The sequence below is a fragment of the Acinonyx jubatus genome, chromosome C1 (assembly GCF_027475565.1).
Source record: "Acinonyx jubatus isolate Ajub_Pintada_27869175 chromosome C1, VMU_Ajub_asm_v1.0, whole genome shotgun sequence".
NCBI classification, from domain to species: domain Eukaryota; kingdom Metazoa; phylum Chordata; class Mammalia; order Carnivora; family Felidae; genus Acinonyx; species Acinonyx jubatus.
The window spans coordinates 188,377,914-188,401,639 of record NC_069381.1 but is presented as its reverse complement, the minus strand read 5'-3'; the positions used below and the strand labels follow the sequence as shown (position 1 = coordinate 188,401,639).

The following is a 23,726-nucleotide window of genomic DNA, read 5'->3' as shown; positions in this document are numbered from 1 at the left end:
ATCTATTTTCACATTGGATCTGGATTGGACATTTAAGGTACATATGATTTCTTGCACATCCAGGCAACAATCAAACCATAAGGTACAGTTCAGCTAGAGGCAGTGTTCTGGTTATCAATTTTGGAGGACCAGACAATTCTGAAACCAAGTGGCATCCATTTGTTGGTGCAGGGATTAGGATAGGGCTCAGTGGGAACAGCTCATCTCTGTTCCATGATGACTAGGTTGGCTCAGATGGCTGGAGATTTGTTTGAATGGTTCAGCTGGGGTCATATTATCTGAGGCTGTGATTTCCACTGTCAGTTGGCTTCTCCGGTTTTCTCCAGGTCACATCTGCTGGGGATGAAATGTCCGAGATGGTTCCTTCCCTTCTATGTCCGTCTGGTGCCTGAGCTGGAATAACCATCGCTCCATCGAGCAAAGCTCTTCTAGTTGTGCTACCTCCCAGGATGTCAGTCTCAGAGTAGTTAGACTTACATGGCCGCTGGCTTCCCTCAGAACCAGTGTTCTAAGAGTCATGGCAGAGGCTGCAAGGCCTCTATGGCCTAGCCTTGGAAGTTCTAGAATATCACTGCCTCAGAATTCTATTGGCCAAGAAAGTCATGGCCAGCTCGGGTTCCCCAGGCGAAAGGAAACACTCTCCACTCTTTTGATGGGAGGAGAAGCGAAGAACCTGTGGTTATCTTTAATTTACCACAGGCGTCTTACTGGTTGGCTCTCTTAGGCATCAGACTCTTAGCTGAAATGTCAGTTGGGTTCCACCTGGCCTCAGAGTGATCTTAAGCAATGCCTGGAAAAGTTCTTTTAGCTCAGGGTGCCATTTAGAGAACATAAAAAAATGGATCTAGACACAGAATGGAAAACAGTAGTTTAAATGTTATAAACACAACAAACAAAATCACCATTGCACATGCTCTGGTGTTACCGCACATCATGCTGTATGATGCGTGAACTGTTGGAAACTTTCTCCAAACTTCAGGAGTCATCCTAGGAAATGCTCCTGATTTGGACTAATCTAGTTCTCTCCTTCTAACACACTGCTCCCATCTATCCATTTTGCTCTGATTCTCATTGTTTGGGGCTAGGGGGGTCACATTTGAGGGTTTTAAATAAACTTCTGAGAATGCTTAGTTTTTGTCTAGACTTGCTGTGTTTTTTGAGGGAAAAATACAGAAGTTTACAGAGAAAATATAACCAACATTTCTATTCTCACTTCCCAGAATTTGTAGATAACAACATGCTAATCAATTTTCTGCAAATTGTTTTTGAAATAAAAGAAAAATTAATTACACAGCAAGTTGAAGTATCTTTGGGCGGATTTTCCTCTGCCACATCCCAGGGGCAACCATGATTATTAATTTAGTGAATAGAATATGTTAAGAATATTTAAGGTTGATTTTCATCAACCCTTTTACAGATCCATCTTTTCTTGTTTCTAATTTACTGCTCTGCAGATACGCAGCTGGTTTAAGGAAGTTTAAGTTTTTAAGTTTAACCTCAAAAGTCTCTGCTGCTTAATATTTGTGACTAGCTTCTCTCTCTATAGTGTGCTAGTGAGACGGTTATTACCCAGGCTTTGGTGGAAGAGAGCTAACATCTAGGAAGAGGCACCCTGTAGATATCCCCCAGTCTGAGCAGAAGCAATGTTATAGCCCATACTGTGTTGTCCAGTACCCTCACCATGAAAGTTATCAGCCAGGATTGAGTACTCAATTGTTTTGAGGCCACCACACCCGTGACATTTAAGCTACAGGTATGGAAACCACAGAGTTTTGTCAGACAACATGCATAAGCCATTCTATCCTGGCCAGTGCTTCTGGTATCCATACCATCTTGTTTCCATTGATGCAAAGTGATGGCGTGTCACCGATGTGATTCAACGATACATTCCAAAATGCTTACTACCTTCCAGTGTAGTTACCATCCATCGCCAAGCAAAAGTTATTACAATGTTATTGACTATATTTTCTATCCTGTACTTTTCATCCCTATGACTTACTCATTTCATAATTGGGGAAGTCTGTACCCCTTAGTCCCCTTCACCTATTTTGCCATCCTTCCTCCTCACCTCTGACAACCACCAGTTTGTTCTCTGTATTTATGAGTTTGTTTTCTATTTTTTTTGTTTGTTTTGTTTCTTAGATTCCACATAGAAGTGAAATTGTATGATATTTATCTTTCTCTGTCTGACTTATTCACTTAGCATAGTGCCACGTAGGACCATCCATGTTTTCGCAAATGGCAAGATTTCTGTCTTTTTTATGGCTGAGTAATATTCCCTTATAAATATATCTTCTTTATCCATTCATTATTGATGGACACTGGGTTGCTTCCATATCTTGGTTATTGTAAATAAGGCTCCAGTAAACATGGGGGCGCATGGGCGCTTGCGTGGCTCAGTTGGTTGGGTGACCGACTTTGGCTCAGGTCATGATCTCATGGTGCGTGGGTTCGAGCCCTGCGTCGGCTCTGTGCTGACGGCTCAGAGCGTGGAGCCTGCTTCGGATTCTGTGTCTCCCCGTCTCTCTGCCCCTCCCTTGCTCCTGCTCCATGTCTCTCTGTCTCTCAATAATAAACATTAAAAAAAATAAAAATAAAAAAAACCATGGGGATGCATATATCTTTTCCAATTACTATTTTCATATTCTTCAGGTAAATATCCAGGAATTACTGGAGCATATGATATTTCTCTTTTTAGCTTTTTGAGGAACCTTCATACTGTTTTCCATAGTGCCTACACCAATTTACATTCCTATCAATACTGCATGAGGGTTCCCTTTTCTCCAATGCTTGTTATTGCCTGTCTTTTGATAATAGACATTCTGACTGGTCTGAAGTGATATCTCATTGTGGTTTTGAGTTGCATCTCCCTGATGATTAGTGATGTTGAACATCATTTCATGTGTCTGTTGGCCACCTGTATGTCTTCTTTGAGAACATGTCTATTCAGGTTCTCTGCTTCTGTCCTATTTAGAAAGTGACTCCTTACTGGGTATGGGGTTCTCTTTTGAAGTGATACAACTGTTTTAGAACTTCTTTTAGGGCTTCTGAATCCAATTCAGTGTGTATGTGCCCATGGGCTTTCCCACACCCGTAAGGAGTTCTCGGACACCTACTGGTGTCTGAAATTCCACTCTGCTCTGATGCCTATCTACCTGGAGATAGCCTTAGATACCACAGGTTAAGGGGTCAATCCTACAAGATGGCCCACCTAACACCCCACTGCCCTCCGCCCCCCACCTTCTGATGCTTGTCACAAATCCAGGTTATCATTGGTGCTTCTGACCAACCTGCTATAGACTGGAGGTTCCAATGACTCCCTCCTTGGACTTCAGAGCCTCTCTGTAAGTCCAGGTTGCTATCTGTACTTTTGACAGACTGGATATAAATCTGTGGTTTCCACAATTGCCTCCTTGGGTTCAATTAATTTGCTAGAGCGGCTTACAGAATTCAGAGAAACATTTTACTTACTATATCACTGGACTATTATAAAAGGATATAACTCAGGGACAGCCAGATGGAAGAGGTGCAAAGGGCAAGGAACAGAACAGCGTGTGGAGTTTCCAGCCCTCTCTAAAAGCATGCCATTCTCCCCAAATATCCATGTGGTCACCGGCAAAGAAGCTCTCTTTTGGGTTTTTATGGAGGCTTCCTTTCATAGGCATGCTTGATCAAATCATTGGCCATTGGCGATTGATTCAACATCAAGCCCCTTTTTTTGCTCTGGAGGTCAGGGGGTGGGACTGAAAATTCTAGCACTCTAATGGGTTGGTTCTCCTGGTAACCTGCCCTGAACCTAGGTGCTTCCAAAAGTCACCTCATTAACATAACAAACACCATCGCTGTTGCTCCCCAAAGCTTAGGAAATTCCGGTGGTTTTTGGAGCTCTGTGGGGAAGAAGACCAAAAATATATCTACGTCTTATTATAAATCACAGTATCACACAACACTATAGGACAACAAGGTGAACATACATTTATACCTTTTTGTGTGCTGATTTGTACACTTCAAGATAGCTTTATCTTTATTCATGTTAAAATGAATTTCAGCTCAATAAAAACCAGGTAACATAAATATTTATTTTTGAAGGAGAGACAGAGTGTGAGTGGGGGAGGGGGAGGGGAGAGAGAGAGGGAAACACAGAATCTGAAGTAGGCTCCAGGCTCTGAGCTGTCAGCACAGAGCCTGATGCCGGGCTTGAACTCAAGCTGTGAGATCATGACCTGAGCCAAAGTCAGATGCTTAACCGACTGAGCCACTCAGGCGCCCCAAAAAACCAGATAAAATAGTACAATCTCCCCTAGGTTTACACAGTAAGTGCTTTTTCAGAATTCAGTGAATATTAAAACCATGCAAAAAAAAAAATGCTTGATGTCTATATGTAAAATCCAAGTTAGGGCCGAAGCTCAACTAAATTATAAATAGATTTTTCTCCTACACAATTGTCTGGTGAGACATTTGGAAGCTGGATAGGATTTTGTTGAGCAGGACAGCTCCTTCCATTGTAGAATATCTAGAGTCTGCATCCCCCAAACAACCTCACACATTTCTGGCATGCTCTGCCCTAGGGGGAGGTAAGGCTGAGGCCCGTGGCCCAATGGTCAGTGACAATGTCTTCTGTCTTTGTCTTTCCACGGTCTGTGTGCCCACCTGCCAGTTCTCTGTGTCCAGTGCTCACGTGCGGCCTCGCTATCTTGCTCTGGGTATGGCTAAAAGGAAATCACTGTGAGACCTTTTGGGACCAGGTTGGAAACATTATACCCTCTCCTCATTTCAAAAGAGAAAGCCTGGTACTTTATTCCTATGCGGACCATCCTAATGCTGTGAGCAGATCTTTGGCTTTTGAGATGTTGTTACATTTTGGTTTTGTTTTCTAAAGAGCTAGTGCCAAAGCGAGGGTGCTTAAATCCACTGTTTCTTTGGCTCTGCTTCTCTTTGGCTTTGGGGAGAGATGCTGATGCTAATGCTGTTTGGCTGGATCAGGCTGCCTCGTCGTCCGTTAGAAACCACTCGCTCTTTGCATTTCCTGCTCCACTCCCCTGAGCGTACCTTGTCCGCCAGCCTTTCTCTGGGGTCAGCTGCAAGGCAACCTACTGACAATTTGCCTCTGGTAATGTTACCTTGTTTAACCGCACACCCTGGGGGAAGAATGACTGAAGTGGGGGAGAGAACAGCCTGAAGCAGGGAGGGTATAAGTGGTCAGGGTGATCCCTTATGAATACTCTCCTCCCGTTTCTTTAAGACCTGCCTCGCTCACTAGCGGCTTGTCTGACGGGCCCTGGGAAAGGCAGTGCTGGGAATGGCTGGTCACAGGAGCTCCTCTGGAGGACAGAGGCCTCGTGTTGCTCCCTTGGGCCAGGCCAAGGGGACCCTGGGTTGTGGAGAGGATGCAGGCAGGAGGGGACGGTGGGGAGAGAGGACCCCAGCCCAGACCATGCCGGAAAAAACCTGGGGAGGACCACATCCAGGCATCTGGGAGTGATTTCCTCCGTCTGTCAGAACCAATGCATATCTCAGATGTTTTTACTCCGCGCCTAGCTTTCTGCCTCTTGCCATCATTTTCTTCAGATGTTTACCAGGAGCTCTAGGCCAGCCACGTGGCAGCAGCCTCATTTGTTTTTATTTAGTTCATATGAGTTTGAGCTGTTTTGCACATAAAAAGAACCAAAGGAACATTAACTGCTAACCACTCATAACCCCTCATGTGCACGTTGGAGCTTCGGCGGTGCACACGCTTGCTCTGTGGGAACAGACTGTGTGGGGTTCTGTTTCATTCATTTTGCATCATTTCAGGTACACCTGGCTCACACACTCGCATCTCAGTGCCCAGGTAGGGCTCTTCTGCGAGAAAACATCACAAACCTGGCCACTCGTGTATCGTGTGCGGTCTCGAGATACCAAATTTCCTTCCGTGTAAAATCACAACGTTTGAACCTTTTCTGTCATATTTTATCTGGAGGTTCCTCCCCAAAGGAACTGCCACATTAAAGGGTATGAACTCTGTGGCTCCATTTATAGGCTCCTAGATTATTTCAGGACGATCGGTCCAACTCTCACTGCCCTCGGGGAAGCAGGATATCGTTCCTGCTGCCGCCACTCCGTCATTCATCCCGTACGGGTGTTTGCTGTGTACCTACTGTGTGCAACATTCTGCCAGAAGCCTGGGAAATGGCAGAAAGGACGCAGGCCCCGGTGCCTGGCCCCTGGCCTCGTGGGGCTCCCAGTTTCTGTCGTTCCTCAACACGTGGTTCTGGAATCCCCTGGAGGTGGTGCTTATTAACAACGCAGGTTCCCGGGACTCGCCTCCAACTACTGAATTGGAATCTCCAGGTCCCGAGCCCTGGAACTCGCCTTTCTGATAAAATCTCCCGATGCACATTACACGTGAGCACCACTCATCTAATGGAATGAGTGAAAGTTCCCTTTTGCTTAGAAGGAAACATGAAGGACCCAGGATGGGGTGTGGGAGACTGGCTTGGTGGGTCAGCCAGAGCAGGGAGATGACAGAAGTGTGCAGGACTTCTTGCCAGACTGTCACCTCCCACAGGACATACACAAAGCCACCCAACTCAGGGCAGGCTGTGACTAATGAGCAAATCAAGTAGATAATTTTTTGCTGCAGCTGAGCGGGTCCCTCCCGCGGGTGGAGCAGCCTGGGCCACAGAGCAGGATTAGAGCATCTTCTGGTGTCGAGATCACTGTTTCAAATTAGGTGAGCGCAGCCAAGCAGCTGGGGAGGGAGCATGTGGTTCTGCTCGGGGAGGGAGCCACGGGAGGCGTGCGCTCACCCCCTCTCCGTGTGCGATCAGATGAGGCCAAGGAGCAGTGAGCCGGCCTGTCCCCAGACTGTGAAGTCGGGAGAGGGCTCAGGCCGGCTGTGCCGGAGTGGCTCGGGCAGGCCAGGAGCAGGACCGGCTGGGTGACTGCGAGTTGTGGTTGTGGTTCTCAGAGGAGATCTAAACCTTCGAAGGCCGAGTGTGTGGCCCCGGGAATTCCCCCAGGCTTGTGACATCCAGTGGCCCAAACTGAGGTATACTCAGCCTTCTACAGATAGGGACGACCTCGTACGTAACATACCAACCTGGAGCCCTGGTGTCTTCCATAGCGCACAGCCTGGGTCTGGATGTCCAACATCCTGCAGGCATTTTCTTGGGTGCCGCCATTGTGCGGTGGCCCCGGGCCCTCCAGTGGTCTCAGCTTTCATTTATTTTCCTATTTGGAACGGTCTCCTTAAGGGGGTGCAGGCATGTACCCCCAGACCAAAAGTAGGCTGGGGCCTTACTGCAGTGCCCCTGACGGACACCGACATCCTCTTTATGACTCACAGCAAACCAGGTGTCTGACTTTGCTCAGGGCAGTGGTCACCGGAGCCTCCATTTTCACTAATGCCTGGGTCACTGCACGTGTTAGAGTCCGAGTTCATGTGTGCCTCCGTTTCTTAATTCAGGAAAATGAACGTCCATCTCTGTTTCTGGCCTGATCACATAAAGACAAAATGGTGGAGCCCGCATAGGCCAACCTTTGGATACCACGGTGGCTTCCAGGTGAGCACAGAGGTGAAGGTGTTAGGCCCCAGGGTGTGCCATCCCTCAGGGCCTTTCTACTGAACCCCGACCACACGCACTCACGTCATTTGATCAAGGGCATCTCATGTTTTCCAGTGACCCGGGGTTTTGATGGGGATTAGCATAGCTATAGAAAGACCACGCCAAAATACACGGAAGTATCTGTGACCTCATTTATACGAACTCAAACTGCTTACCATCTGTGCTGGGAAACAGAGGATGCTTGTGCATGTGTGTGTATGTGTGTGCATGTTTCCTAAAAGAGCACAACTGTAATATTTGGTTGAAGAGTGGAGAACTAAAGGAAACAATTGGGGAAGACCATCGATTGATCAGCAGCCATGCTGTATTTGGTGTGGGCTTGAAAGGAATCATTCATCATAAGCAATCAAAAAGAGAACGGAGGAGAGAGCAAACACTTCCCGCCCTTAAATCTCTCACTGTTGCCTTTCACGGGAACAGTTTCTCACACAGAAAAATCTGTTTTCAGTTGGACTGAAAAACTGCCCCATGAGTCATAAACGTCTCTATATTTGTAAGGCTCTTCACAGTTGACAAAGCATTTTTGCAAAGTTTTTTTCATTTGATCCTACCCACGGGGTGGAATGACTAATCCAAGACCGCACAGACAGAGAAAATGGCACAGTGGAGCCGGATTCCGACCCCAGTGAGGCCTTGGTGAGTTCACGGGGTGGCTGGATCTCTGGGACCAAGGCTGCTGTGATCGTCTGGGGTGGGGGGGGGGGGGGTGGGGAGCTGTTGAGCTTGACGTAGGAGAGGTTCATATTTTACATATTTTACATCTTGCCCTGATTTTGGATCTAGGAAAAAGTCTCAACCTCATTTTCCATCCCAGGCTGAGGGCGGTGACATGGGCCTCAGCCTCAGCAAGCAAAAAGGGTCAAGTGGGCTTTCTTACTCTATGGGTAAAGGGATCGTGTCAATATCCAAACAGCAAAAAATGGATTCCTGGAGTAGTTTTTAGACACAGCCGTTCATCTGACTCATTACTTTCAGGAGCAATTCTGTTTCACCTCCCCAAAGGGGGGTCATTCCCCCCTCTCACCCCCACCCCCCAGTGCCTGTTAGCTCCCACAATGGGAGATGAGCTCCACCAACAGTGCAAACCCACTATCAGCTTTGCTTTAGCATGGATATTTCTTTAAGTTTTTATTTTAATTCCAGTTAGTTAGCATACAGTGCTATATTAGTTCCAGGTGTTATATTAGTTCCACTGTATGATACAGTGATTCAACACTTACATACATCAGCCGGGGCTCATCATGACAAGTGCACTCCTTCGTCCCCCTCACCTGTTTCCCCCATGTCCCCCCTGCCCCCCACCTCCCTTCTGGTAACCATCAGTTTGTTCTCTATAGTGAAGACTCTGTTTCTTGGTTTGTCTCCCTTTTTCTTCCCTTTGCTCTTTTGTTTCTTACATTCCATATATGAGGGAAATCGTATGGTGTTTGTCTTTCTCTGAGTGACTTATTCCACTTAGCATTATCCTCTCTTGCTCCATCCATGTCATTGCAAATGGCTGAATAATATTTGAGGAAATTCCTCACTGTTTTGCACAGTGGCTGCACCAGTTTGCATTCCCACCAACGGTGCAATAAGGTTCCTTTTTCTCCACATTCTTGCCAACACTGTTGTTTCTTGTGTTGTTGATTTTAGCCATTCTGGCAGGTGTGAGGTGATATCTCATTGTAGCTTTGATTTGCATTTTCCTGCTGATAAGTGGTGATGAGCATGTTTTCAGGGGTCTTTTGGTCACCTGGATGTTGTCTTTGTAGAAATGTCTGATAATGTCTTCTGCCCATTTTTTAATTGGATTTTTTTGTGTGTTGAGTTTTATAAGTTCTTTATATATTTTGGATACCAACCCCTTATCAGATATGCCATTTGCAAATACCTTCTCCCATTTGGCAGTTGCCTTTTTGTTTTGTTGTTTCCTTCACTGTGCAGAAGCTTTGTATTTTGATGTAGTCCTAATAGTTAATTTTTGCTTTTGTTTTCCTTGCCTCAGGAGACCTATCTAAAAAAAAAGTTGCTACAGCCTATGTCAGAGAAGTTACTGCTTGTGCCCTTTTCTAGGATATTTATGGTTCCAGGTCTCACATTTGGGTCTTTAGTCCATTTTGAATTTCTTTTGTGTGTGGTGTAAGAAAGTGGTCCAGTCTCATTCTTTGGCCTGTGGCTGTCCAGTTTTCCCAACACCATTTGTTGAAGACACTGTCTTTTTTCCATTGGATATTCTTTCCTGTTTTGTCGAAGATTAATTGACCATAAAATTGTGAGTTTATTTCTGGGTTTTCAATTCTGTTCCATTGATCTCTGTGCCCCTTTCTGTGCTGGTATTATACTGTTTTGATTACTTCAGCTTTGTAATGTAACTTGGAGTCTGGAATTGTGATGCCTCCGGCTTTGCTTTTCCATTTTAAGATTGCTTGGGCTATTCAGGGTCTTCTGTGGTTCCATACAAATTTTAGAATTGTTTGTGATCGTCCTGTGAAAAATGCTGTTGGTATTTTGGTAGGGATTGCATTGAATGTGTAGATTCGGCATGGGTATTTCATGGTTTCTAGATCATTCCCATCCCTGGGGCACAGAGGTCATCCTCAGAAGCATGGAGGTTAATACTATGAATATAAATATGAACATGAAGCAAGGGCCTTTATAAAGTAGAACCCAATGTTTCATTGTTTCAATGCATTTTGATATTAAATAAATAAGTAGTGTGAATTACATTGAAACTACTGAAATCTGCAAGTCAGCATCTGTTCCTTTTAAGGCAACAACTTGAATTTGTCATTATTATTATTATTGTTAGAGGCTACAGAGTCTTTTTCTGTGCTTCAATCAGGAATGTAATCTGAATTTGCCACTGTCTGCCTACCCCGGACCTGTTATTGGCTTCCTGTTTCTATGTGTGTTCAATGCTCATCATCTCTGGACACAGGCGAGCAGCTAATATTGCTAAGAATATCACTCTGCACAAACTTGCCATTTCTTTGTTTCCTTTGTAAATCATTATGCTAATAATATCAATCACTCCCCCCCCCCCCCCCGTGTTCCCCTGAAATTTCATGTGTGGAACTGAGCTGATATAATGAAATGGACCAAAGATGCAGACGCCTTTTTTACTTCTTGCCTGGCTAAATTTACCCGAGGATACCTCAGAGGCAACTAGCCATTCAGGACATACACTTCTTGACCGTGGCACGTGCGTGTTCAACTTCCTAGCGTTGACTTCCCCACTGTTACCACTGACAGTGAACTCCTCGGCGGGCGAGAGGAGCGGCCCCCCTTCACACACAATCAGCACCAGCTGTAGTCCAATTAAACTCAACAGTGAACAGGTGTTCACTGTAATGACTTCCACACAAAAGCACGCTTCCATTTAATACTCTTTGCATCCGATACACTAACAGCCCCAATGAAAGGGAGTAGTAGAAAAAGAGATGGAGTTCAGTGGAGGGAAAACAGCAACCCCCAGACTCCTTCACAATCAGCATCAGAAGCCCCAATTAGCCTCAACATTTCCCAGGTGTCCGCGGGAGGGTATTTTTATGCAGAACATATTCAAGTCAATTGTCTCTCAAGAACTTCTTTGAAGACATTTTGAAGTTTTGCAAATTCAGCCAGCTTGCTTGTATTACTGTTACCACCACTATTTAATGGCTTTCAGGATTCTACCCTGCTAGACATGCATGGGCAGAGTATATATTTTTTAAAGTTTGTGTATTGATTTTGAGAGAGGGGGAGGGGCAGAGAGTGAGGGAGAGAGAGAATCCCAAGTAGGTGCCGCACTGTCAGCGCAGAGCCGGATGAGGGACTTGAACTCAGGAGCCGTGAGATCACGACCTGAGCGGAAATCAAGAGTCAGACATTTAACCTACTGAGCCACCCAGGTGCCCCGGGCAGAGATATTAATCACACTCCTGTAAATCCTAAAAATGCTCTCATCCCATTTGATGCTCTTCCTCCCAAATTCTTTTATATTCCAGGTCTGTGTTCTGTTTGAAATGGAGAAATCTAGGAAGCACTTCTTGGGAGGAGACGCCTGCAAGTGTTCTTACTCCTATCGGGTTCCATCAGTTATTGAACGTCCACAGTGTGCGTTGCCAGGGAGAAGAGGAAGGACGACAGACACATCGCCTGCTGCTGGGAATCAATGCGGGACTGGTTGACAGCTCAGGACCCAATCAGAGTCACTTCCGTGGCTCACCCCAGGCTTGATGGAGGCTGGCTAATTACAGGGGACTCTGGTAAGTGAGTTGGTGGCCCTCTGGCCAGACCCCTCACCCTATGGCGTGGTGGCCACTACCAGTGGTGGCCCTTCTCTGACTTTGTGTTTCACAGAGATTCGTCGCCTCTAAGGACAGGGGAGACATGGGGTGAGCAGGTCCGAGAATTCTGAATTCTGCCTCTCGGTTCAGTCAAGGAGTTAGACACATTCCCAACGTACCGTACAGATCCTGGTGCAGAAAGCTATTTTTCAGTTTCGCTGGAACCAATTTGATAACTCACACCAGAAGGAAACCTGTATAAAAACCAATCTCAGATGTGGAGCAAATGCTGGTGAGGGTGTGAACTGGTAGAATCACACTGGAAAACTAGTGGGTTTCCATAACCAAAGCTGCACTTGGGAGCAGATAGCTCCATTCCCAGTTACGATTGCAACAGTGTTGGTGGTAGGCAGACACTAAGATGTGACCTTCTTCTAACCAGCAAAATACAACAATTATGATGGGATATGGCTTCTCTGATTACGTTTCCTAAAACTGTAACTTCTATCTTGCTAGCATGTTCTCTCTATTGCCTTCTTGGCTTCCACGCTTTGATGTCGGAGAGAGCCTTATATGGCACGGAACTAAATGTGACCTTTGGCCAATAGCCAGCTAGGCACTGAGGCCTTCAGTCCAATAGTCTTCCAGAAATTGAGTTATGCCAACCACAGTGGGAGCTTGGAAGTAAATCCTTCCCCGGTTTGGACTTCAGATGAGATCCCAGCCCTTGCTGACACCTTGATTCTGCTTTGTGAGGGACCCTGAAGCAGACAATCTAGCTAAGCTGTGTTCAAACTCTTGATTCACAGAAACTGAGATAATGTGTGTGGTTTGAATTGTGTGGTAATTGGTTCCACAGCAATAGGTAACAAATTCAGAGATGCTTACAAATGTGCATCCAGGGACACGTATACGAATTTTCATAGCAGCATTCTTCGTGATACCCAAATCATAAAGAACTCAAAAGTTCATGGACGATAAAATGGATAAGTACATTGTAGTATATTCATAGAGTGGACCACTGTAAGCGCTGTGAGAGGAACTCACCCTAGCTACCTGCAACGATATGGGTGAGTCTCACAAGTAATTGGGTGGGAAAAACCAGACACAGAAGAGTACACGCTGTATGGTCCAATTTACATAAAGTTCTACAATAGGCAAAACTAATCTGTCATCCTGTTTGAAACTTAGGGTGGCGACTCCTTTGGGGGTTAGGTAGCTACAGGGAAGGTACATAGGGAAGCTTTTGAGATGCTGATAAATGTCCTGTTTCTTCAATCTGGGGGCTGGTTACAGGACTGGTTTACACACGTTTATGTACGTATTTGGTTATAAATTAAAAAGTTTTTACAACACCGCCTTTCTTTTTCTAGCAGGTGATCTTTTCAGCACGGGATATTCATAGATGTGTGCTCAGAGGGGTGCATTAGCTTTGCAGGCACAGTGTCAGTCATACATCAGGAAAGGAGAGCATTGATTTCAAATGCCTCATTTAACAGAAGAGGTAAAGTGAGTTGCAGAAGTCAAGCTTCCAATCATTTGTCAGAGCTGCAAGTGCAAAGCAGGTCTCTTGTATATTCTGGTTCGATGTGAGTGCAGTCTGGCTGTGGACCATCTTTCACGGTTCTCCATGCTTGAGTCCCTTTCTTCACCACCCTGTGAGATTGCCTGTTGATGTTGCAAACTGAGTTAAAGATTGCTTTCCCAGACTGACCAGTGTCTGGCTTGGGCTTGGGCTTTAAACTGACTAGTATCCAAGAAGGAGCTTCTTGGTATCCTGTTTTCATGCTTCTACCTTGTTCTGTTGCACTGGAACCCTCCTTGCCATTTGTTTCCAGGCCTGTTTCTTGCACCATGGCTAGTGATCTTTACCTGACCCTCTATCCACAGTCTGGTTCTCACCCAGCACACCTGAAACTCAATACGTTTCCTGGTGCTGAACTTGGCGAACTTTCTTGGCTTTGATTAGGACTCATCTTTCAGTGTGTATTTGCTGCTAGCAGCTCTGGGTTATGACCTTGACTGGGAAGCCTGCAATCATCTTACTGAGTCTGCCTCAGTCTCTGCAAAAGAGGAGAGAAGTATTTTTTTTTTCGATCAAAGATCTACAAATATCCAAAATCTCCATGTTCCAAATAAGTTCTTACATTCCATTTTAGGAAAATATCTGCTGGTGTAGGCAGAGAGGAGCATGAACTACCTGCCTTTTCCCCCTTTTCTCTTTTCTAAGATCTGAGACCTATGTTATAAAATCAACACAATGAATGAGATCAGACATATACAAATACACCTTAGAGACAAAGAGTCAGCCATGTCATAAGAAGGCAAAGGATGGATGTGACAATAACCCCATTGATGGTCTGGATGTGTCTAAAGAAAGAATATGTCAGTCAGAAAGAATATGTCAATCAGAAAGCTGGTGGGCACAGAGCTTGGAGGACAAGCCAGAGGGAACCCTGAACACCTGGTATGAATGTTGCAGGGGTAATGGCTTCATCAGGTCCCAGCCATGTGATGCCGTTAAGCTTTCAAGTCATCTAACTAAACTGTCCTTGCTCTGATTCCAGACTCACTAAGGAGATTTCCAATTATAATCAACTTCCTGTGTAGATTTTCTGTAGGGAAAAAAGGTGCTGGGGAGAAGAGTGTGAGTATTTGATCTTTCTGACAACTGCACATCCCCTTGTTGATAGAGGTATCGACATTTTGGTGAGAAGTTTTGGTGTTTTCTGAATTTAGTTCACAGAAGTCAGCTCTCCCAAGGCAGGCAGATCCTGGAACACTAACAAGATTGAATTTTTGGACTTGCACATCTTCTGGCCAGACCTCGGACTGTGAAAAATTCATTAAGATAATGCCACTTTGGAAGGCCTCTTGGTAGACAGCCAGCCAGCCATTTCCTGGTAATATTCAACATGGCTTTGGGCCCATTTTCAAAATCATGATGGTACCTAACTGGATTGAGAGGATGAGAAAGGGAACAGAGAGAAGAGGAGATAAATTGGGTAGTCCATTCAAATTGGTTTCCATCGAGGCTACAGATGGAAATGGAATCTTATTGAAAATGGACTACTTATTTGTTTCTTAAATGGGGATAGATACCCTTCTGGGAATATGTGGTAATTTTCTTGGGGTGAGTAAAGATAGGGGATAAAACTCAGCACAACTTTCTGGAAGATTAACTTTTCTCCCTGGTTTGGGGAGATAGAGAAGTTAAGACATTAACTAAAGAGGTAAAATTACCCAGAGTTTGTTGCTGGGTAATCAGGGATTATATTTACCAGCTTCTCTTGCATTTAATTGGGGCCATGTGATGACATTTTGCTCAAGGGATGTGGGGAGGATGGCTGTTAATTTTGGGCTGAAGCAATTAAGCGCTTCTCTCCCCATCTCACAGTTGAATGGAGAGGTTGCAGAGGCTCTGAAGGAGGGTAGAGTCACAAGGCCACAGGGCAGGTTGTCCACCCACCAGCCACACCCACACAGACTTTAGGTAAGTGAATATACATCTAAAGTGTTAAACCACTGAGGGTTTGGGCTTGATCAGTTACAACAGATAACATTACTCTCATAGAACTGAGCAGTGATTTAAATATTTCTACATGAAAACAAATAGTCATATAATAGCATATGAACTTTACATGAATTCTTAAATTCATGAAAACCGAAGCTTCAAAGACCTATGTTGCTCATGGCAGGCTGTTGGCACATCCCTTGGTGCCTACAGAGTGACACGTTCACTCTCCTCTGTGGTTGGGGGAACTTGATGCTTGACAAAGGCCAGAAAAATTCACATAATAGGGAGTAAAAGCTCTGGTGGTCCTCCAGACTGTAGAGTCTGTAGTATATGCTCATTCAAGCCAAGATCGAAGTAGGCAAAGTTAGATTTCAGGTAACCTCTTTCCAGTCCCCTACCCTCAAACTCACATGGATAATACTGCCTATCAATGTCTTGGCCTGCTTTTTTTAAGGCAAAACCCTCATGTTTTGGACTCTTACTAAATTGTGAATGTTCATTTCAGTTTACGTTCCCTTAGGAGCCTATAAGGTGAGGCTGATATGTCCAAAGAGTTCAGGCTAAGTGGCAGGTATGGCAAATACATGGCATTTCTCATACCAATCTCCTTTCCACATCCCTGCAGTTATTGGTGATTTTGGCATGGTACTACTTTCTAGTGAGCCAGGTGGGGCTTCACAGCCTTCTCAGGCCAGAGCTCCAGGCACCCCTATGAATCTATCAGTGCTGGCTCTTGAGTTGGATTCAACTTGCCATCCTGGATGAAAGGTAGATCATGGTAGTTTCATGACTATCTCTCCTGGACAATATTTGCCTTCCAACACTTCTCTTTACTCCCTTAATCTAGTAGAGGAACCTGGAAATTTCTAGCACACTGGCAGCTCCAGTAGGGGAGAGAGTTGGGACAGGGACCATTTTTCCATTGCTCTTTGGATTATACCACTAACCTGCTTCCTTTCAATTGGATTTAATTAAATAGTTACTGTATTTATTTATTTATTTATTTATTTATTTATTTATTTATTTTGAGAGAGAGAGAGAGAGAGAGAATATGAGTGCACAGGGGAGGGGCAGAGGAAGAGGGTGAGAGAGACTCCCAAGCAGGCTCCACCCTGGGTGTGGAGCCCAACATTGGGCTTGACCCCACGACTGGAAGATCATGACGTGAGCCAAAATCAAGAGTTGGATACTCAACCAACTGAGTCACACAGATGCCCCAATAGATACTGTATTTATTTCACTTACAGTAAAGCAGGCTTTATTTGGCAAATCACACTTAACTCCATTACCAGCAAGTTTTTATTGAGTACCTGCTGTGTACATGGCAACAAACTAAGTGCTCAGAAGTTTCTTCTGTGATTATGTTGACTTATAATCATCATATAGAGTAGCTCTGTTCTCTCTCTCTATCTTTCTCCCCATTTTTTCTCTGGGTTCCTGACTTCCTGGAGGAACCCTCTTGTTCTGCTGTCCACACCACCTGAGCTGTCTTGACTGCACTCAGACCCCTCTCATTGCCCTTCCTCAAGTGTGCTGTGTGGAGAGAGCACTTTTTCACTGTGCTGGCTGTGAGGACAGGTTTGCCCTACTCTTCCCCTCCTCAGTGTTTCTAAGCCATGGCTTTCTCATGGGTCCACAACTCTCCCTGAAGGGACCCAGTAGTCTCTGCTGGTGGCCCATCAGACTGTTTTGTCACAACTTCCTTCAGTGCTGCTTCACTGAAGTGCTGCTGGGGCAAAAGAGCAAGTTTTAAATTTCCCTCTGTCTCTGTCTCTGTCTCTCTCTTTTTTTGAGGGGAGGAGACTTCCGTGGGTAAGATTTCTTTCCCACCCACCCATTCTACATCAAGTTCTAGACCAGTAAGAGCAGATAAATCTCTTTCCCACCAGTGAAATGTGTTTAACTAGATGAGTGTGGCCGCCAAGCAGAGCTGTAGCCATCCTGGCAGCTGCAGGAGAGATTGGGGGAAGGCAGCTGCCAGGAATTAGGGTTGGACACGTGCCTCCAGGTGACAGCCACATGCATGGACCCAGTTACTAATGCTCCCACTTAAACCTTGGAAACAGAGTTAGAAAGGCACAGCCAGGTGGGCAGAGGGCAAACCTCAGCTTCCCCCAGCTGGGGCTACCTGTTGGGTGTTGGGATTCCATAAGGCTGAGCTATGGGGGGAATGGGACTTTGGTGCCTACCCTGCTAGCTGTGGACACCACACCACAGTGGGAAGGGCTGAAAACATATGATTAGTTAATGAAAACTTGGATTTTGCAGAAAACAGTCAAATCTGTGGAAGGGTGGCAGCTGCTACTTTGAGCTAAAGCCCTAGGCAAGCCCTAAAGTTGTGGAATCTGCATATTTCCCTCACCCCTACCTAGGAGGCCAGCATAGAGCAGTCATTGTAGGGCTTTCCTGGAGGCCTCAGGAAGCCAGGGGTAGTGGTTTGTTTAGATTTGTCTGGATAGTTGCAGGTTGCCAAATCACACAGACAGCTGCAGTCAGTTGCTTTCTTCATGCTGTTCAATCCATGCCATGCACTTTATCAGCTGCATCTCTGCTCTCCCCTGGACATCTTGGGAAATTATCACAACTTCATAGGTAGGGTTCTGAGTTGGCTCGTTTTCTGCAATATTGCTCATTTGCTCAACTACATGTTAGCTGGAAGATGATAACTGACTTCAGCTTCATTTTTCCAACTTGAGCATTTGTTTATGGAATCTATGTAGGAGAACAACAGACTATGTGCATCACTCTTTCCCCGCCTCAGCATGCCTTTTTCCAGAAGTAGTGGTGATGGGAGTGAGAAAGAGAAATTCAATTACATATGCACCAGGAATTTGACATAATAGGAATTCCGTGGGCAGCCTGGCTTTATCTGCCCAGAATTCCGCTGGATAAAAGCAAAACACTTTTTTTTTTTTTTCATGAATCCCTCTTTTTGGTCACTTTCCTGATAGGGTAGGGGTAAAATCTGGGAGCTGGCCTTTGTTGTTGCCTTTCTATCTTTTGCAAGGGTCAACCTGCAATGGTCCTATTTATATTTATAGGAGGCTGTGGCCCTGGCACAGAGTGGAGTATGGAAGTTAGGCTGTTTGTAAGAAGTTAGGCAAGAGTTCGTAAGTTTCCCTTCTTTGATCATCAATTTGGCTTAAATCAAATCATGGAATCTTACCACTGAGTGGAAACCTATTTAAATCCTTTCATTTTATAGATAAGAAACCTGAAGTGCAGAGAGATGAGTTACATTGATAAAGATCCAGATCAGTGGCAGTGATGTCCAAGTTTATCAGGTATCCAGGCTTATGGAGTTTCCAGGTGTATCAGGTCTCCAGGTATACCAATTATGTTTTCTGGGCACAAACAACAGAAACCAACTCTGGCAACTTTACTGGAAGTTTATTGAAAGTTTATCTGGAAGGACACTGGAAGCTTCCAAAGATGGCAAAGAACCTAGAGAACCAGATCTGAAAATGGATTTGAGACAAGGCATCTCAGAAGGCTAGGATGGGAGGCACTGAAGGAGCATCTGCTATTAGGAGAATTTGGCCTCCACTTTCTGAGTCTCATGTAACTCTACTGACTTTTCAGTTTACTTTTGCGAGAGCAAAATTAAGACAGGTCGTTTGGCTGCACGTTGGCTAGGGGAAAACATGGTACCTGATAATAGTCACAGAAGAGAATATCCAATGGAGAGGAAATGATTCTCTTAAAATCTCAGTGCCTTTCAGAAGGTCCTTTGGGAGGACTTCAAAACAAATATCCACAACATTTGCCCACCAACCTCTTGGTTTCATACATTGGTTCATGGAGGGCTTTTTGACACCTCTGTTCATTATAGAGCTTACCAATTTTTTTTTTCAAAATACCGCATAAATCCATGTCTCTATAGCCCTTACCTGGGGCAGAGCCTGTTCATTATCTCCCAGTAGCCGTTGTCTTCTTCTTCCCTTTAGACCTCGATCATCTTGAAATTCATTCAGATAACATGGTCTGCCCAATTGGAGATATTTGCCTTTGCAATTAGATGTCTAAATCAACAGGAGATAAGTTAAAGAGATGATGTGATCCCTAGGGTATCTCCTTTCAAAAGAAATTACTTGTAGTCTCTCTGCCCTTTCTCTCACCTTAGGTTAACATAATTAGAGTATTCATGATCCTTCATTGGCCCATGCTTGGCTATCTATCCATTCATAAGCCCAAGTGTATTTATTTTTTATGCTATAGGCCACTGTGAACACATGTCACAGCACAAAAACTAGAATTATGAAAATATGTTACATTTATGGTTTCCTCCAGTCTGCTTTCTTGCCTTCTCTCAACCTGAGTAACCAGCATTCTGAGTCCTGTATTTATCATTTCTTTGCTTGCTTTTTTAGATTGTTTTATCTTGTTATATGTCAGGGTTTGATCATAGAAACAGAACCACAGGAGTGATATAGAAGATGGAATTTATTACAGAGATTCAACTCCATGTAGTTGCCCCAGCTAGTTAAATTATTGCTATATGGTTATTGTTTGGTGCTGGACCTAGACCAAGAGTTGGAGAAGCTGAAGGAAAAGACCTAGCAGGAGCTGAGGAGGTATGGCTTCAACTGATGCCCCAGGAGCTGCACTCGCTGGGCCAGGATTCACAGAAGGTCGAGGAGAAAATGGAGTTGCTGTGGACTCACCTGCTGCCCCATGTCAACATGATGAGCCAGCAGGTCTGTGGCAATGTGTGGGTTGCAACAATGCCTGGTACCTTGTATCAGCCTCTGAACATAAGGAAGGCCCACCTTCTAAATATTGTTCAAAATATCTTCTGAGGGCCTTGCCAACCCAGAACTATGCAGGAAAGGGAATTCTGGGAAATGTAGTTCTAGCTTGTAGTTAAGCTGACATAGCATAAATTGATCCACATGTACAAAGGAAACTTTTTAAAAAGTTGCTTTTAATTTGATAAAAAGCATATTATGCCGCATATATCCATTTAGGACTTGCTCTTTAACAACTCAACATTATGTTTTTAGGATTTATTCATACTGCTGTGTAAAGCTTTAGCTTAATCTTGTTGACCTGTTGTATACTATTATGTGAATGCATCATAGTTACTTCATCTACTCTCTTGCTGATGGGTATTTGGATTATTTCTAGGTGTTTAACTTAGCTTGGGCTGCTATAACAAAGTATCAGGGTTTGGGTGGCTTCAACAACAGATGTTTGTTTCTTACAGTCCTAGAAGCTGGGAGGTCCAAGATCAAGGTGCTGGCCAATTCAGTTCTCAGTGAGGTTCCTCTTCCTGGCTAGAAGATGGCCACCGTCTTGCTTGTCCTCACATGGTAGAGAAAGAGAGAGCTCTGATATCTCTTCTTGTAAGGACGTTAATCCCATCATGGAGGTCCCACCCTCACGACTTCATGATCTAAACCTATTTACCTCCCAAAGACCTCACCTTCAGCTATCACACTGGGGGAGTTAGGGCTCCCACATATGAGTTTTGTACAGACACAAACATTCAGTCCATATCACCGGGTTTTGCTCTTGCAAGCAGCATTACTAAGAATGTCCTTGTGGCTGTCGCCAGGTGTTCAAGGGCAGAAGTCTCTCATAATTTCACTCCAGTAGTACAGCTGCTGGGCCTGACGTGGGGAGACCTTGCGTCTTGGTTTTCCTGGGACAATATGAGTTATGCTTATTGTCCAAGAATGATAATTTTTTTTAATTTTATTTTTTATTTTTTAAAATTTACATCCAAATTGGTTAGCATATAGTACAACGATTTCGGGAGTAGATTCTTTAGTGCCCCTTACCCATTTAGCCCATCCCCCCTCCCAGAACGTCTCCCATAACCCTCAGTTTGTTCTCCATATTTATGAGTCTCTTCTGTTTTGTCCCCCATTTGCAACTACGGTGGAAGAATGATTAGTATATATTGCCCTTATCTTTTCCCTACTTGCAGCTTGTTTTCACTTTCATTTGACAAACAGAAGTTTTATTTTTTTAATTTTTAAAAGTGTTTATTTTGAGAAAGAGACAGTGTGAGCAGAAGAGGGGTGTAGAGAGAGGGAGAAACAGAAACCCAAGCAGGCTCTGTGCTGTCAGTGCAGAGCCTAATGTGGGGCTTGATCTCACAAACCATGAGATCGCGACCTGAGTGGAAATCAAGAGTTGAATGCTTAACCACCTGAGCCACTCAGGTGCTCTGACAAATAAAAGTTTTAAATTTTAGTATTGCCAAATTTATAAATGTTTGTATGGTTAGCATTTTTTTTTTTTGAGTATTGTTTAAGAAATTCTTCTCTGTTGGAAAGATATTTACCTATGATTTTTGTTAAGAGTTTTAATATCTTAGTTTTTGTAGGTAGGCTCTTAATACATGTGGAGTTAATTTTGGTATATGTTGTGATAGAGGAATCTAATTTCATATTTTTCTGCGTGGATAACCTTTTTTTTTTTTTTTTTTTTTTACTGTATCTTGCTGTATTTATTTTCTCACCGATCTGGCAGGCCACCTCTGTCCTACACCAAAGTTTCATACGTGTGTGGGTCTATGTCTGAGCTCCATATTCCATTTTATGCCCTGTTTGTCTGACCCAGTCCTGATATCATCCTGTCTTAATTATTGTAGTTTCACAAAAAAGCATGGTACCTGGTGGGGCAAATCTTCCCTGCCTGCTCTCTGCTTCATAAAACCCCAGGGTATTTTTTTTTTTTTCCTTTTACTCTTTCATTGAAATTTTAAAATCAGTTTACCACGTTCCATGAAAGTGCATGTTAGTGTTTTGCTTAGAACTTTATTGAACTGGGGAGATAGACAAGGCTATGCTATTGCCTTCCTATTCACAATGTGATCTATCCTTTAATTTCCTTGGCTCATCTTATTGGCTACTAATAAAGTTTTATCATTCTCCCTGTACAGGTTTTACATATATATTTATATTTATTTCTAGGTTCTTGGGATACTTTGAAACTGTTGTAAATTTTGTCTTCTTTTTAATTACGTTTTCTGGTTGTTTATTCCAACAATACAGAAATGCAATTGACTTTCACTAAACTTGGTTACTATTTCTAATAATTTGCTCATAGATCTTTTTCGCTTTTCTGGGCAGTTATGCAGTTATGTCACCTGAAAATAATGACAGTTCTATTTCTTCCTTTATATTTCTTCCTTCTTTTTTCTTTTTCTTTTTTTTTCTTCTTCTTCTCCTTTTGTTGTTGTTGTTGTTGTTGGCCAAGACCTTAAATATCATGCCGAATAGAAATGATAAGGCTGGACTGTCTTGACTCAATTTCTGATTTTAAAGAGAATTATTCTTTTTAAAAAAAATTTTTTTATGTTTATTTATTTTTGACAGAGAGAGAGAGAGAGAGAGACAGAGCATGAGTGGGGGAGGGGCAGAGAGAGACACACACACACACACAGACTCTGAAGCAGGCTCCAGGCTCTGAGCTGTTAGCACAGAGCCTGAGGTGGGGCTCGAACTCACAGACCACGAGATCATGACCTGAGCTGAAGTCGGACGCTCAACCGACTGAGCCACCCAGGTGCCCCTAAAGAGAATTATTCTAATGTTTTCCCATTTCGGATGAAGTTTTAAAGTTATTTTAAAATAACTTTCAGGCTAGGGAATTTCCCTCCATTCTAGGTTTGCTGAGATTTTTTTGAAAAATCTTTATTATGGTAAAATATATATGACATAGAATTTGCCATTTTAACTATTTTAAGCATACAATTCAGTGGCCTTACCTTCACACTGCTACATAACCATCACCACTGTGTTTTTCCAAAACCTTCTCACCACCCCAAAAAGAAACTCTGTAGCTACTAAGTAGTAACGTCTTCCACTCCCCCGCCAGGCCTTGATAATCTCTAATCTACTTTCTGTCTCTATAAATTTGCTTATTCTATATATTTCATATAAGTGGAATCATACAATATATGCTCTTTTGTGCCTGGATTCTTTCAGCTAGTATCAAGTTTTGATGGTTCATCCATGTCATATCATGTATCAGAACTTCATTCCTTTTTATGGTTGAATAATATTCCATTCTGTGTCTAAACTACATTTTGTTAATCCATTCATCTGTTCATGGACACTTGGGTTGTTTCCACCTTTTGGCTATTGTGAATAATTACTTGAGTTTCTTTCTTTCTTTTTTTTTTTTTTGACTTGAGAGAGAAAGAGAGAGAGAGAAAGAGGGAACGAACACATGAGCAGGGGAGAGGGGCAAGGGAGAGAGAGAATCTCAAGCAGGCTCCACGCTCAGCCGAGGTGGGGCTCAATCCCACAACCCTGGGATCAAGACCTGAGCCAAAATCAAGAGTCAGATAGATGCTCAACTGGCTGAGCCACCCAGGTGCCCCAAGAGTTACTTTTT

At 43.9% G+C, this 23,726-nt stretch overlaps 1 long non-coding RNA gene across 1 annotated transcript; it reads left to right on the top strand.

Moving 5' to 3' along the window:
• Positions 1-8,084: 8,084 nt before the first annotated feature.
• Positions 8,085-19,396, top strand: LOC113597118 (uncharacterized). The gene is made up of 3 exons (XR_003417973.2): positions 8,085-8,243; positions 11,576-15,350; positions 19,322-19,396. It is a non-coding gene; the product is annotated as an uncharacterized LOC113597118 (long non-coding RNA).
• Positions 19,397-23,726: the final 4,330 nt, after the last annotated feature.